The 14,415-nt window shown below is 39.7% G+C and overlaps 1 long non-coding RNA gene across 5 annotated transcripts in view; it reads left to right on the top strand.

Moving 5' to 3' along the window:
- The window catches only part of LOC138752485 (uncharacterized), a 189,466-nt gene that overhangs the window by 123,021 nt on the left and 52,030 nt on the right, over positions 1 to 14,415 (top strand). For all 5 annotated transcript variants that reach the window (XR_011350691.1, XR_011350692.1, XR_011350687.1 and 2 more), the window contains one exon: positions 302 to 496. This is a non-coding gene — a long non-coding RNA (uncharacterized lncRNA). The remainder of the gene's footprint in view (positions 1 to 301; positions 497 to 14,415) is intronic.

Genomic DNA, 14,415 nt, shown 5'->3' with positions numbered 1-14,415 from the left:
GAAATAAAAAAGAACAGACCATTAGAATTGTTTTCTAAAGTCAATGAAGTAGACTGGAAAAAAAAGATGATGGATTTCAATTGATTATGAATCATTAAAAGTGCTGAGGACGTCACACCTTATGAATCTAGAAACAAACTATACTTGGGAGACAACTCCTACTACCGGAAAGGAATGCTTGAGATTAATTCTTTTGAACCAAAACGATGGGCAAAATGTTTTTTTTTATATAATCCAATTATGAGAAATGGGCATTTTGAGAAAGGTCAGAATTTAGTATCCATCATTAAATGTCTTTCAGAACATGATGGTGTCCTGCCTTCTTGAACTGCTGCAGTACTGCCAGGGTACTGTTGAGGAGAAAAATGACAAGATTTAGACCCAGCGATGATGAAGGACGAATGGTATATTTCCAAGTCAGAACAACAATGGGAAATCCGGGCGTGGAAGTGTTCCTTGGCCCCTGCTGCCCTGGTTCTACTTGACGGTAAAGGTGGTGAGTTTGGGAGATGTTGAAGTAGTAAAGGAATGTAATAGCTGTGCAGATGATACACACTGCAATCTCTTTGTGCAGGTGGTGGAGGGCATAAATGTTTGGAGTGGTTCCTAGCTTCCAATTAAGAAGGAAGATTTATACTGGTCATTCTCAACCTGTTTTGACTGTGGCCCCTTGAGGACTCATTCCTTCCCTGTGAAGCAGTCAAGTTTAGTTACTTTCTTCTGTACTTCCCCTCCTACCGACCACATAAATAACATAAAATTGTATTATGATTTCAGTCCGTGACCCCTTTTTAAATGTGCTGTGGCCCCTGGAAGCAGGGAGTGGGTGGTGGTGGTATAAGGCCCCCCATGGAGAATGGCTGCTTTATACTAAATGGTTTTAAGTTATTTAAAAGTTGTTGATACAAAAGTCATCCAGAGAACTGGAGAGTGTTCCATCACACATTTACTTGTAACATGTTGAAGATGTGATAAATTTGGAATATCAAGTGGTGAAGGCTGATTGGAAGGAAATAGAGATTGGGAATAAAAAAGATCCTCGTCTGATTGGCTTCCAGTTACCAGTGGTGTTCCACATGAGTCGGTGTTAGGGCCACTTCTTTTTATGCTATATATAAATGATTTGGATTATAGAATAGATGGCTCTATGGTCAAATTTGCAGATATTTCAGCTCCTGTGATCTTCTGATCTTATGTGGGTAATTGAATAGCACGGGGTTGTAGGTCGGAATGGCTTTTTATCATGTTGCACAACTAAACTTAAATTTAAGAACAAGGTGCAAGTCACTGATGCATTTTTGAACTCATTATATTTTGTGGATGGCTCAGTTTACTTTCTATTCAACGGTTGCTCCCAAGATGTTGCCAGTAGAAGCGGTATGCCAATGACATTAAATGTTAAGGTTGTGTAATTGGACTTTTTGTTTAGAATGGTGAACACATTGAACTTCAGTGGTGAGAATAACACTGATGAATTCAAGCCTAAATGTTGTCCGTTTCTTGATATGTGCACTATTTATTGAGGGTTGTAAATGGAATTGAATACCTTGCATTTTGACCAAATGATGAAAGGAAAGCAATGGATGAAGCAGCTGAAAATGATTCACCTGGAACACCACCTCAGGGAAGATCTTCAGTGATGGGATAATGAACGATTAGCCTCCAGCAGGCACAATCATCTTCCTTTGTGTGAGACATGACTCTAAACATTAAAGTGCTTCTTTATACTTGATGTCCATGGATTTATGTTTTACCACACTCCAATAAACTCTACTGTGTTATTAAGGGCAGTCATTCACATCTCACTTCTAAAATTTATTTCCAATTTGCCAATCAGTGTGTAGAGTAAGAGCCACTTGATGGTATTTTTGACAGCATATTCCATCATGTTCCATCATTTTGATGATTGAGAGAGGATCTGTCCTACTTTCTTTGAATAGGTTATACCTGAATATTTTTCCATCTTATAATTTGTTGCAACTGTACTTCAACAGCATAGTGGAAACACAGATACCTCTGCAGTGGTAACCTTTCACTTGTTGCTCACATGTTTTCTGATCCCATACACTTTGTGGCATCCCATGCTCTTAGCCGCTTCTTCTCTGCTATCATCCAGAGAAAATCAAACTGGTTTTCTAATGGCTTTTGTGATGGTGCAGATCCCAAGGTGAAACTGAGAAGGATCATGCATTTGTTACTTCAAGATGAATATGATTGTGAACTTTCTGTCAGTTTTAAATTTAGTGCTCACATGCTGAGCTCATCCATTGTTAAGGATGAGATGATCTTGACCTCCTCTTCCTGTTTGTGGCTTAATTGTTTTCTACTATTCACAATGAGATGTGATAGGATTACAGCGCTTCAATCTGACTCATAGGTTTTGAGATCACTTTGCTCTGTCTATTAGATGCTGTTTTATTGTCCTGTGTTGCAGCTTCACTAGGTTGGCAAATTATATTTTTAGTCATACCAAGTGCTTTTCTTGATAGAACCTTTTAAGTGTGTTGAACTGGGGTTAGTCAATAGTTCATATCAGCCTGGATATCATATATTATGGTGTGATGCGCTGTGGTGCAGCAAGCAAACGCAAAACACAAGAAAAAGACTGTAGTATAGGCTTTAATTGACTTAAACTCTGTACATACCAGTTGTCATATCTTGATGGCTCCACATGTGCTCGACTGTCCTCTCCTGGCTCCATGTGTCTGACTGACCTGGGAGGGCCGGCTCCAGTCTATATACAGGTTGGTGATTGACAGCCAGCAGTTGGGGCCAGCCTTCCAGGTTGCCTACCTGCAGGTACAATGGTTTTCCCACTGTAGGCTGGTGGGAGCACCGCCAATTCATCCCTTCTTAAAATGAGTTCTAGGGTGGGGAGGAGGGTGCCTAGTACCAGGTAACATTTACAAGTTCAGGCAGTCTGGCGGCCGCTTGTTAAGGGTCGGCTCCTGGTCATTGAGGATGGGGTTGGTCATCTGGGGCCAGGGCAGCCAGTGGTGTGGGCAGGGTGGAGTCTGGCAGCAAGGGGGTGAATGCGTGTGCTGGGTCTGCGAGGGGTAGGTCCCTCTGGAGAGGTGGAGGGAGAGGGGTCAGCTCCCGGGGAATCCTGGATGAGCCAAGGGTACCCGTGGTGGAGAGGTTAGGCCCCTGCTGGTGCCAGATCCCTGGCTGAGACCTAATTGCCATTGGGGTACCTTACATAGGCACAGTTCGGGTTTGAATGGAGAAGGAACACCTGCTCGACCAGGACTCTGACTTATGGGCCTGCATGTGCCTGCATAGGGGTACCGGTCCTGGAGACATTAGCCACGTTGGTAGGATTTCATAGGAAATGTGAAAAGGCGCTTGTGAGGGGTCTGATTGGTAGCCATGAATAAGAGTGACAGTATGGCATGGAATGCCTCAGGGAGGGCCTCTTGCCAGTGGTCGATGGACCAGCCTTTTGACCTCAGTCCCAGGAAGACTGCCTTCCAGATCACCCATTTTTCACACTCCACCTGCTGTTGGCCCAGTGTTGTAGCTAGCTGTGTGACTAGCCACAATGCCTACCTCTGTCAGGTACTAGCGCAGCTCCTCTCTCATGAAGCCAAAACCCCCAATCACTGTGGATAAATGCCGGGTATCCGAACATGGTGAAGATCTGCGTCAGTGCCTTGATAACTGTGGCTGTGAAGGTGTAAGGGCAAGGGATGGTGAAGGGATATTGGGACTATTTGTCCAAGAGGAAATAGATGTTCTTGTTCATGGAAGGCAGTGGTCCCTTGAAGTTGATGATGAATCACTTGAAGGGCTGAGTGGCCTTGACGATATACGCCTGTGGCAGGTGGAAGAATCATGGTTTGCTCTCTGTACAGACTCTACATGACTCGGTCATGGTCCAGACCTTATGGACAGTGAAGGGAAGGATCTGGGACTTAATGATGTGGTACTGGGGTGGCAAAAGGTATCGTGCAGCCCCTGCAGTTGGTCAGACTGCATAGTGGCCCCGGTCTGGAACAGGGCACTGGGGGAGTCATTGAACTTCCCCGGACTGTACTGGTGTCGTAGTTGAATGTGGCCAGCTCGACTCTGCAGCGGAAGATCTTGTCATTCTTGATCTTCCCCCTGTTGGTGGTGCTGAACATGAAAGCCACTGCACACTGGTCGGCGAGGAGGGTGAACCTCCTGCCTGCCAAATAGTGGCACCAGTGGTGAACCGCTTCCATGATTGCCTGGGCCTCCTTTTAAATGGCAGAATGCCCAAGCTCTGAACCATGGAGGGTCCTGGAAAAGAAGGCTCCGTCTTGGCCCCCTTGGTTGAGGGTGGCAGCGAGGGCAACATCAGAGGCATCGCACTCCACCTAGAATGGGGTGGTCTCGTCCATGACATGCATCGTGGCATTTGTGATGTCTTGTCTGATGTGAGCGAAGGCTGCTTACGCCTCAAGGGGGGAGGGGAATGGTGGTAGCTTGGACCAATGGGTGGACCTTGTTTGAGAAGCGGGAGACCCACTGGGAATAGAAAGAGAAGAGCCCTAGGCACCTGCAGAGGCTCTTGAACATGTGAGGGAGGGGAAGTTCCATTAAGGGGCGCATACATTCGGTGTTGGAACCGATGACACCGGGTTCCACGATGTACCCCAGAATGGTGAGGCAGGTGATGCTGAACACACAGTGCTCCTTGTTGTAAGTGAGGTTTAGTGCTTCTGCCATCCAGAAAAATCTCTCCAGGTTGGCAACATGGCCTTGCTGGTCGTGGCTGCAGATGGTGACATTGTCCAGGTATGGGAAGGTCGCTCTTAGATTGTGCCAGCCTACCATGTGGTCCATCTTCTTCTGGAGCACAGAGACCCCAAAGGGAACCCAGCAGAACTGGTAGAGGTGCCTGTCTGCCTCAAAGGCAGCATAAGGTTTCTCCCAGGCATAGATGGAGAGTTGGTAGTAGGCCGACTTCAGGTCAATTGCAGAGAAAACCCAGCTCTGGGCTATCTCGTTAACCGTCGGCAATGCAGGCAGTGGGTAGGCATCCAGCTGGGTGTACTGGCTGATGGTCTGGCTATAGTCGATGATCATCCTTGGTTTGCTGCCCCCTTATGATCAGGACTTTGTTCTGACTTGTTTCCTATCTGACCTGTTGGATAATCCTCTGAATAACAACATTGACAACAGAAATGTGAGTTATGTGGCAAATTGATACAAAACAAAGTGAAGTGGTTCACTTTGGTAAGAAGAATGGAGAGGAGAATTATAAACCAAGTGTAAGAGTTGGTAAACTTAAAGGGTTCTGTAGACCAAATTGTACCATGTTCTGAGTGATAATCAGGGTGAGTTCTATCTCAAAAAAATGAGTTGCTGGAGGATTTCAATGGATCAATCAGCATCAGTGGATAAAAAGTAAATGTTTTGATCAAAATCTAGGACAGAGTGTTTAAAGGGGAGATGTCCTAGGTAACGAAGTAAGGGGAATGGGTGAGACAGGAGCAGGCTAGTCAATCCGGGTAATGAAGAGGAAAGGATAGGGGAAGCAATGAGTAGATTGTGGGAGATGGCCAAGTGAAGCAGTTGGAACTAGGTGGGGGGGAAACAAAAGAAACTGGGTTACAGGTGGTCGGGGTGTTGGGTTGGTTTGGAAAGAAGGGCAAATAAGAGGACCTGGGTGGAACAGAAGGAGTAAGAAAGCAATAGAAGGACTGTGGTAACATGAAATTCAAGAAGTGAATGTCTATATCACAGGCAGAATCAGGTGACACTGCAAGGAGCCAACCAGAAATGTGGAAATGGTGAGGGGGGAAAATGTCTATCGATCAGTAGCTCCAGGTAGCTACTGCGGACACAGAATTGGGATTAAGCAAAACAGTCTGCAGTCAGTTGATGCAGTGACTAGTAGTGTGAAAGGTGAGGACTAGGAAAATTCTATTTTTGTTTTGTTTGAATGGTTGAAGAGATATTGAGAATGGCTGCTTTATAATCATCCAGACAACTTGTAGAAAATATAATAAACTTGGGATATCAAGTGGTGAATCAGAATCCGAATTTATTCTTATGATCAAGTTATGAAATTTGGTGCTTTGTGGCAGCATCTTAATGTAAACATTCATATTATAAACCATTGTACAACAAAAAATATAAAAATTAAAAATAATAATTCATGAAATGCAAGGCGGTGTTCATTGGTTCATTGATTATTCGGGAATCTGATGGCAACAGGGAAGACAATGCCCTTGTGCTGTTGAGTGCTCGTCTCCAAACTTGAGGAAGGACATACTAGCTATAGAGGGTGTGCAGCACAGATTTACAAGGTTAGTTCCAGGGATGGCAGGGTTGTCATATGCAGCAAGGCTAGAAAAACTGGACTTGTATCCATTGGAGTTTAGAAGGATGAGGGGGGACATGATTGAGGTATACAAAATCATCAGGGGGATAGACAAGGTGAAGTCTGATTATTTGTTCCCAATGATGGGGGAGACGAGGACTAGAGGGCATAGTTTAAGAATACAGGGTAGGCCCTTTAGGACGGAGATGAGAAAGCATTTTTTTACTCAGAGAAATGTGAATATGTGGAATGCTCTTCCACAGAGGGTGGTAGAGGTGGATTCGCTGACTATGTTCAAAAGAGAGTTAGATAAGACTCTTGTGGGTAATGGAGTTAAGGGTGATGGGGATAAGGCTGGAAAGGGGTACTGATGGCCCGACGGGCCAAATGGCCTACTCCAGCTCCTATTGTCTATTGTCTATTGTCTATTATACCTTTCTCCCAATGGTAGCAGAGTGAAGAGGGCATGGCCTGGGTGGTGGGGGTCTTTAAGGATAGAGGCTTTTTGTTAAGATACTGCCTCATGTAGGTATCCTCAATAGAGGGAAGTCTGGTGCCTGTAATGTTACAGATTGTGTTAACAACCCTCTGGAGTTTTTTTTTCTTGTCCTGAGAGTTGGCGCCTACATAACAGGCAGTGATGCAACCAGCCAGAATGTTGTTCACAGTACACTTATAGAAGTTTTCAAGAATCTTTGGTGACATTCCGAATCTCCTCAATCATCTCACAAAGTATAGCTGCTGGTAAGCCTTCTTTGTGATTTCATCAATGTGGAGGCTCCAGGACAAATAGATATTGATTCCCAGGAATTTTTATTTCTTGAAAATCTCCATGACTGAGCCCTCAATGAGGACTGGGTTGTGTTCCCCTGACTCCTTCCTGAAATCTACAATCATCTCCTTGGTTTTGCTAATGTTGAGCACAAGGTTGTTGTTGTTGTTACACCATTCAATGAGCTGATCTATCTCCCTCCTGTACCCTTCCTCATTGTTGTTTGTGATTCTACTGAACACTGTGGTGTCATTGTCAAATTTGTAGTTAGCATTGGAATTGTGCCTGGCCACAAAAACATGGGTGTATAACAAGTGGAGCAGTGGACTAAGCATGCATCCTTGGGCTGCACCTGTGTTGATATTCAGTGAGGAGCAGACATTGTTTCCAATTCATACTGACTATGATCTTCTGGTGAGGAAGTCAAGGATTCAGTGCAGAGAGTGGTACAGAGGCCAGAGTTTGTTGGTTCTTGACCAGCACTGAGAGAATAATGGTATTGAAGGCTGAGCTGTAGCTGATAAAGAGCAGCTGTATGCATGAATTTGTGTTTTTGAGGTGATCTCGAACTGAGTGGAGAATCGGCGAACACCTGTTGTGGAGCGATTGTGATGATAGGCAAATTTCTATGAGCCCAGACCTTTGGTTAGTTGTGTGTGAATTCTGGCCATGACCAACCTCGCAAAACATTTAATCACTGTAGAAGTTAGTGCTACTGATAGTCCTTGAGGCAGCTCACTCTACTCTTCTTGGGTACCGGGATGATTGATGCCCCTTTGAAGCAGGTAATCATAAGGTGCTTAGTAGGTGATGTATTCCTGTGGTCATTGTAATTTTGTGGATGGCCCAGCTGACTTTCTATTCAATGGTTGCTCTCAGGATATTGCTGGAGGTATTGATATGGCAATAACATTAAATATTAAGGTTAGGTGGAGAAATCTGAGAAATAGAGTAAATTCAAGAGGGGCCTTAATCAACCATGGTAGAAGCCACATTTGCTGAAAAATCCAAATTTCAAATCTTATGGAATGGAAGTCTATTAACTGAATCAGTTTTCACTGAGGAAATAAAAAAAATACCCTCTTTGGTGTCTGGAGGGCATCCTTATGCAGCTTCAGAAACACTAAGTATGTTGACCTCATTCTTACACTAAGCCTAGTTAGCAGGCACATCCTAATTTTTTTATATTTAAGTGGTTATGCCGTCTTATAATAATGAACTTGATAGAGGCAGGTAAACTCTCAAACTTTTCAACTTGCATTCTGAAGAGTTCTGTCAGAACCCAATGAATATAAGTGCTAGCTTAGAATCCAACCATTCAAGAATGTTTCTGCTAGGGTTCTGATGGGAGTATCACCAGGGCAGGCAATTATTATTTTGTCTTCAAAGTAATTTTTTTTTCAATTAAATTAAATGCACTTAATCTGATCAGACATTCCCTGGTACAATCCTCCTGAAACATGCATATGAAATATCAATGATATGAAAATTGAATTTCTTCTTCAGCATTCTCTGGAGATGAAACATTTCCTTCTTGGCACACTCACTATCTCTGTAATGTAATAGGAAAAGAAGTGGTCACCATTGTGTTCAGAAGAATATTTTGTCAAACAAGATTGTTTGGTGGGTACAAAAGTATTAGAGTGAAAATTTTAAAAGGTATTGTATTTGTAATTAGTTCACTAAGAGATTAATAGTGATTATAGCAATTAATTGACAGGTTTATTTGAGAAAACTTGTAAAGTAGGTCATGGGAATTGAATGCCATGGAGCAAAGTGACCTCCACCTAAATATTATTTAAAGGGTGAAAAACTACAGCATGCTGTTGTGCAGAGGAACTTGGGAGTGCTTGTGCATGAATCGCAAAAAGTTAGGTTGCAGGTACACATTAGGCATATGGAATGTTGGCCTTCATCGGTAAAGGAATTGAATTCAGGAGAAGGGAGGTAATGTTGCAAAGGTATAAGGTACTGGTGAGACCGCACCCGGAGTACTGTGTCCAGTTCTGGTCTCCATATTTGAGGAAGGATATACTGGCTTTGGAGACGGTCCAGACGATGTTTACTAGGTTAATCCCTGGGATGAAGGGGTTGACTTATGATGAAAGATTAAAACGTCTAAGATCGAGTTCAGAAGAATGAGAGGAGATCTTATAGAAACATATAGGATTATGAAGGGTATGGATAGGATAGATGTAGGAAGGTTTTTTGAGCTGGCCGGGGAAGCTAAAACAAGAGGACACTGTCTCAAGATTCGGGGGAGTAGATTTAGGACAGAGATGAGGAAAAATATTTTTTTCCCAGAGAGTAGTGAATGTTTGGAATTCTCTAACCAGGGAAGTGGTTGAGGCTGCTTCATTAAACATATTTAAAATTCGGTTAGATAAATTTTTACATGATAGAAGAATTAGGGGATATGGGAAGAAGGCAGGTAGGTGGAGTTAGGTCATAAATTAGATCAGCCATGATCGTAGTGAATGGCAGAGCAGGCTCGATGGGCCACTTTTGGCCTACTCCTGTTCCTACTTCCTATGTTCCTATGTTCCTATTGACACACACTTATTCATAGTTGAGATATTGATTTCAGCCTATAAGCCAAACAAATAATTATATTATTCATGAACAATAATGTATGAATACAATGAAGAATACTGTGGTGGTGGGGGGGGGGGGGGGTAGTCCACTACCCTTTAGACTAACAATGTAGTTTTTGATATGTTATCCTAACAAACAACCTTGTAGCAAGCACCATGATTTCCAATTGCACTTTGAAAAATGACCTTTGTGGTCACAGTGCCACCAGGATATTGAATTTACTGAAGTAAAGGAAATGGTGCCACAATACAGACTCTATGAGAAAGCAAAACAATCTCAGCTCTATTCTACTGGGAATTTATTTTGTATGTTATATTTCACATTTAACTCAGTGTTATGCTTGGTGTTACACTCTTTTTCTTCAGTGTAATATGCTCGATCAAGACATGTACCATAAAAGAGGATGCATTCAAATAGATTACAAAATATTTGATCCAAATTTTAATGTTGGCCTTTGTAGAAGCAAATGAAAATAGAACAGAGTCAGTGTTCAAAACAACAGGTTATTTATTAAAACTGCTGCACATCAGACAAGTCAATGCTGATTTTGTTACAGGTTTTAGACTCCCAATGGACAGGATTACAGAAACTTTTTTTGAATATTTTTTTTAATTTTTTCTCACTCACTGTAAACCATATCAACCAAAATACATAAAAATATACACAGTGGCATTTTCTCCCCTTTCCCCCCACCTACCTTCCCACACCACCCCCCCCCCCAAAACCAATAAACATTCAACATATACAATATAATAAAACCATTAAACAATGTCATCACACAATGAAAAATGTGTCATTTACATTTACTCACAGGATCAAGTCATTTTGTCTTCTTATCATTTTAGGGGGTGGAGGTCCAAGACAAGCCCTCTCTGTTATGTTCCATGTACAGATCACAAATTTGTTCAAATAATATTACTTTATTTTTTAAATTATATGTTATTTTTTTTCCAATGGAATACATTTATTCATTTCCATGTACCATTTCTGTACTCTCAGGCTGTCTTCTGATTTCCAAGTTGACATTATACATTTTTTTTGCTACAGCTAAGGCTATCAAAATAAATCTTTTTTTACGCTTCATCCACTTTGAGGCCGAATTCCTTACTTCTTATATTACTTAGAAGAAATATCTCTGGATTTTTTGGTATGTTGTTTTTTTGTGATTTTATTTAATAACTGATTTAGATCTTCCCAGAACTTTTTCACTTTCTGACATGCCCAAATTGCATGTACTGTTGTTCCCATTTCTTTCTAACAGCGAAAACATCTATCTGATAATGTTGGATCCCATTTTTTAACTTTTGGGGCATGATATATAACCTGTTGAACCAATTATACTGTATCATGCATAACCTTGTGTTTATTATATCCTTCATAGTTCCAGAACATCACTTTTCCCATGTTTCATTTTTTATCTTTATGTTTAAACCTTTTTCCCACTTTTGTTTGGGTTTATAGCTTATTTCATCATTTACCTTCTCTTGCAGCTTGATGTACATGTCCATTATAAATCTTTTAATTATCATTGTGTATGTAATCACATATTCAAAGCTGCTTCCTTCTGGTAATCTCAGTCTGTTTCCCAATTTATCCTTTAAGTAGGATTTCAGTTCATGGTATGTAAACATTGTACCATGAGTTATTCCATATTTATACTTCATTTGTTCAAATGTTAATAAATTATTTCCCAAAAAACAATTTTCTATTCTTTTAATTCCTTTTCTCTCCCATTCTCTAAAGGAAAGGTTATCTATTGTAAAAGGGATGAGTTGATTTTACATCAATAATAATTTTGGTATTTGGTAATTTGTTTTATTCCTTTCTAAGTTAATCTTCTTCCATATATTGAGTAAATGATGCAATACTGGTGAGATTTTATATCGTACCAGCTTTTCATCCCACTTATAAAGTATATGTTCCGGTACCTTCTCCCCTATTTTATCTAGCTCTATCTGGTTTTACCCTTGTCTGATAAAAATCTGATAAATATCTTAATTGTGCTGCTCCATCGTAATTTTTAAAGTTTGGTAACTGCAAACCACCTTGGCCGTACCTCTCTGTTAATTTATCTAATGCTATGCTGGGTTTTCCCCCCCACTTTCCATAAAGATTTCCTTATTAATCTCTTTAGTTCATTAAAGAATTTATCTGTTAAGGGAACTGGTAATGATTGAAATAAGTATTGCATATTGAAGACATTAATTTTAATACAATTTACCCTCCCTATCAACATTAGCGGTAATTCTTTTCAATGTTCTAAGTCTTTCTGCAATTTCTTTATTAGTGGCTGATAATTTAATTTGTACAAGTGGGTTAAATGATTATCTAACCTAATGCCTAGGTATTAGATTGCTTGTGTTTGCCATTTAAATGGTGATTCTTTTTTAAAATTCTGTTTAATCCGCATTACTCATTGGCATCACTTCACTTTTATTTGCGATGATCTTGTACCCCGATATTTCTCAATATTCCTTCAATTTCTTATGTAGTTCTTTGATTGATATTTCTGGTTCTGTTAAGTATACTATGATGTCAACTGCAAATAAACTGATTTTATACTCCTTCTCCGTTATTTTTATCCCTTTTATTTTACTTTATGTTCTTACCAGTTCTGCCAATGGTTCTATTGCTAAAGCAAACCATGAGAGGGATAATGGACACCCCTGTCTAGTTGACCTACTTAATTAAATTAGTTCAATACATATCCATTTACTGTTACCTTCGCCAATGGTCCATTATATAATGCTTTAATCCAATTAATATATTTTTCTGGTAGATTGAACCTATGTAAATACTTTGAATAAATAATTCCATTCTACCCTGTCAAAGGCTTTTTCTGCATCTAAAGCAACAGTCACTGTTGGCTTCTTATTTCCTTGAACTGCATGAATAAGATTAATAAATTTACAGACATTATCCGCTGTTCATCTTTTCTTAATAAATCCAGTTTGATCTTGTTTTACTATTTTTGGTACATAGTCATCCAATCCATTTGCTAATAATTTTGCTATTATTTTATAATCTGAATTAAATAGAGATATTGGTCTATATGATGCTGGTGTTAGTGGATCCTTCCCCGTCTTTGGTATTACTGTAATTATTGGTGTCTTACATGAATCTGGAAAGTTTTGTGTTTCTTCTGTCTGGTTCATTGCTTCCAGGAGAGGAGGAATTAATAACTCTTTAAATGTTTTATAGAATTCTATTGGGAATCCATCCTCTCCAGGCATTTTATTGTTCGGCATCTTTTTTAATATATCCTGTACTTCCTCTATTTCAAATGGTTTTATCAGTTTGTTTTGTTCCTCTTCTTACAATTTCAGCAGTTCAATTTTAGCTAAAAACTCTTCTATATTGTCATCTTACCCCTCATTCTCAGTTTGGTATAATTGTTCATAAAATTCCTTGAAGTTTTAATTAATCTCTATTGGATTATATGTAAATTGTTTGTCCTTTTTCCTTGATACCAATACAGTTCTTTTAGCTTGTCCTGTTTTAAGTTGCCAGGCTAATATTTTGTGTGATTTTTTCTCCTAGTTTATAATACTTTTGCTCTATTTTCATTATGTTCTTCTCCACCTTATACATTTGTAATGCTTCGTATTTTATTTTTTTGTCCGCCAATTCTCTTTTTTTGTTATATCATCGCATGTTTCTAATTCCTTTTCTGTACTTACTATTTCCCTTTCCAACTGTTCTATTTCACAATTGTAGTCCTTTTTCATCTTAGTTACATAACTTATTATCTGCCCTCTGATGAAAGCTTTAATTGCATCCCATAATATAAATTTGTCTTTCACTGATTCCGTATTTATTTCAAAGAACATTTTAATTTGGCGTTCAATAAACTCTCTATATTCCTGCTTTTTATGTAGCATGGAGTTTAACCTCCATCTATATGTTATTGGTGGGATGTCCTCCAGTTCTATTGCTAATTACAGGGGTGAATGATCAGATAGTAATCTAGCTTTATATTCAGTTTTCCTAACTCTCCCTTGAATATTGGCCGACAACAAAAACATATCAATACTTGAGTATGTTTTATGCCTACTCGAATAATATGAGTATTCCTTCTCCCTTGGGTGCTGCCTCCTCCATATATCCATAAGTTTCATTTCCTGCATTGATTTATCCATAAATTTGGCCACTTTATTCTTTTTGCTAGTCTTTTGTCCAGTTTTATCGAACATTGGATCCAAATTAAGGTTAAAATCCCCTCCTATCAATATATTCCCTTGCATATCTACAATCTTCAAAAAATTATGTTGCATAAACTTTTGATCCTCTTCATTAGGTGCATAAAAATAGAGCAAATTCCAAAATTCTGAATATATTTGACACTTTATCATTAAATACCTCCCTGCTGGGTCTATTATTTCCTCCTCTATTTTGTTTGGTACATTTTTATTAATTAATATAGCTACGCCTCTAGCTTTTGAATTATATGATGCTGCCGCTACGTGCCCTACCCAGTCTCTCCTTAATTTATTATGTTCCACTTCATTTAGATGTATTTTCTGCTCAAATGATATGTCTATTTTTTATTTTTTCAGTAAATTTAATAGCCTCTTCAGTTTAATTTGGTTATATATTCCATTAATATTTATTGTCATATAATTCTAGATGGACATTTCATACCCTGTTTACACCTCATTTCCGCTTCCTCACCATCACCATCCCCCTTTTCCCCATTTTCATCTCTCAGTTTTCCCTTTTTAAACTCAATGTATGACAACACATTTAAAACATAAAA

The sequence above is a fragment of the Narcine bancroftii genome, chromosome 1 (assembly GCF_036971445.1).
Source record: "Narcine bancroftii isolate sNarBan1 chromosome 1, sNarBan1.hap1, whole genome shotgun sequence".
NCBI lineage: Eukaryota > Metazoa > Chordata > Chondrichthyes > Torpediniformes > Narcinidae > Narcine > Narcine bancroftii.
Note: the sequence above shows the minus strand (reverse complement) of the source record. Positions and strands in the feature narration are given on the sequence as shown.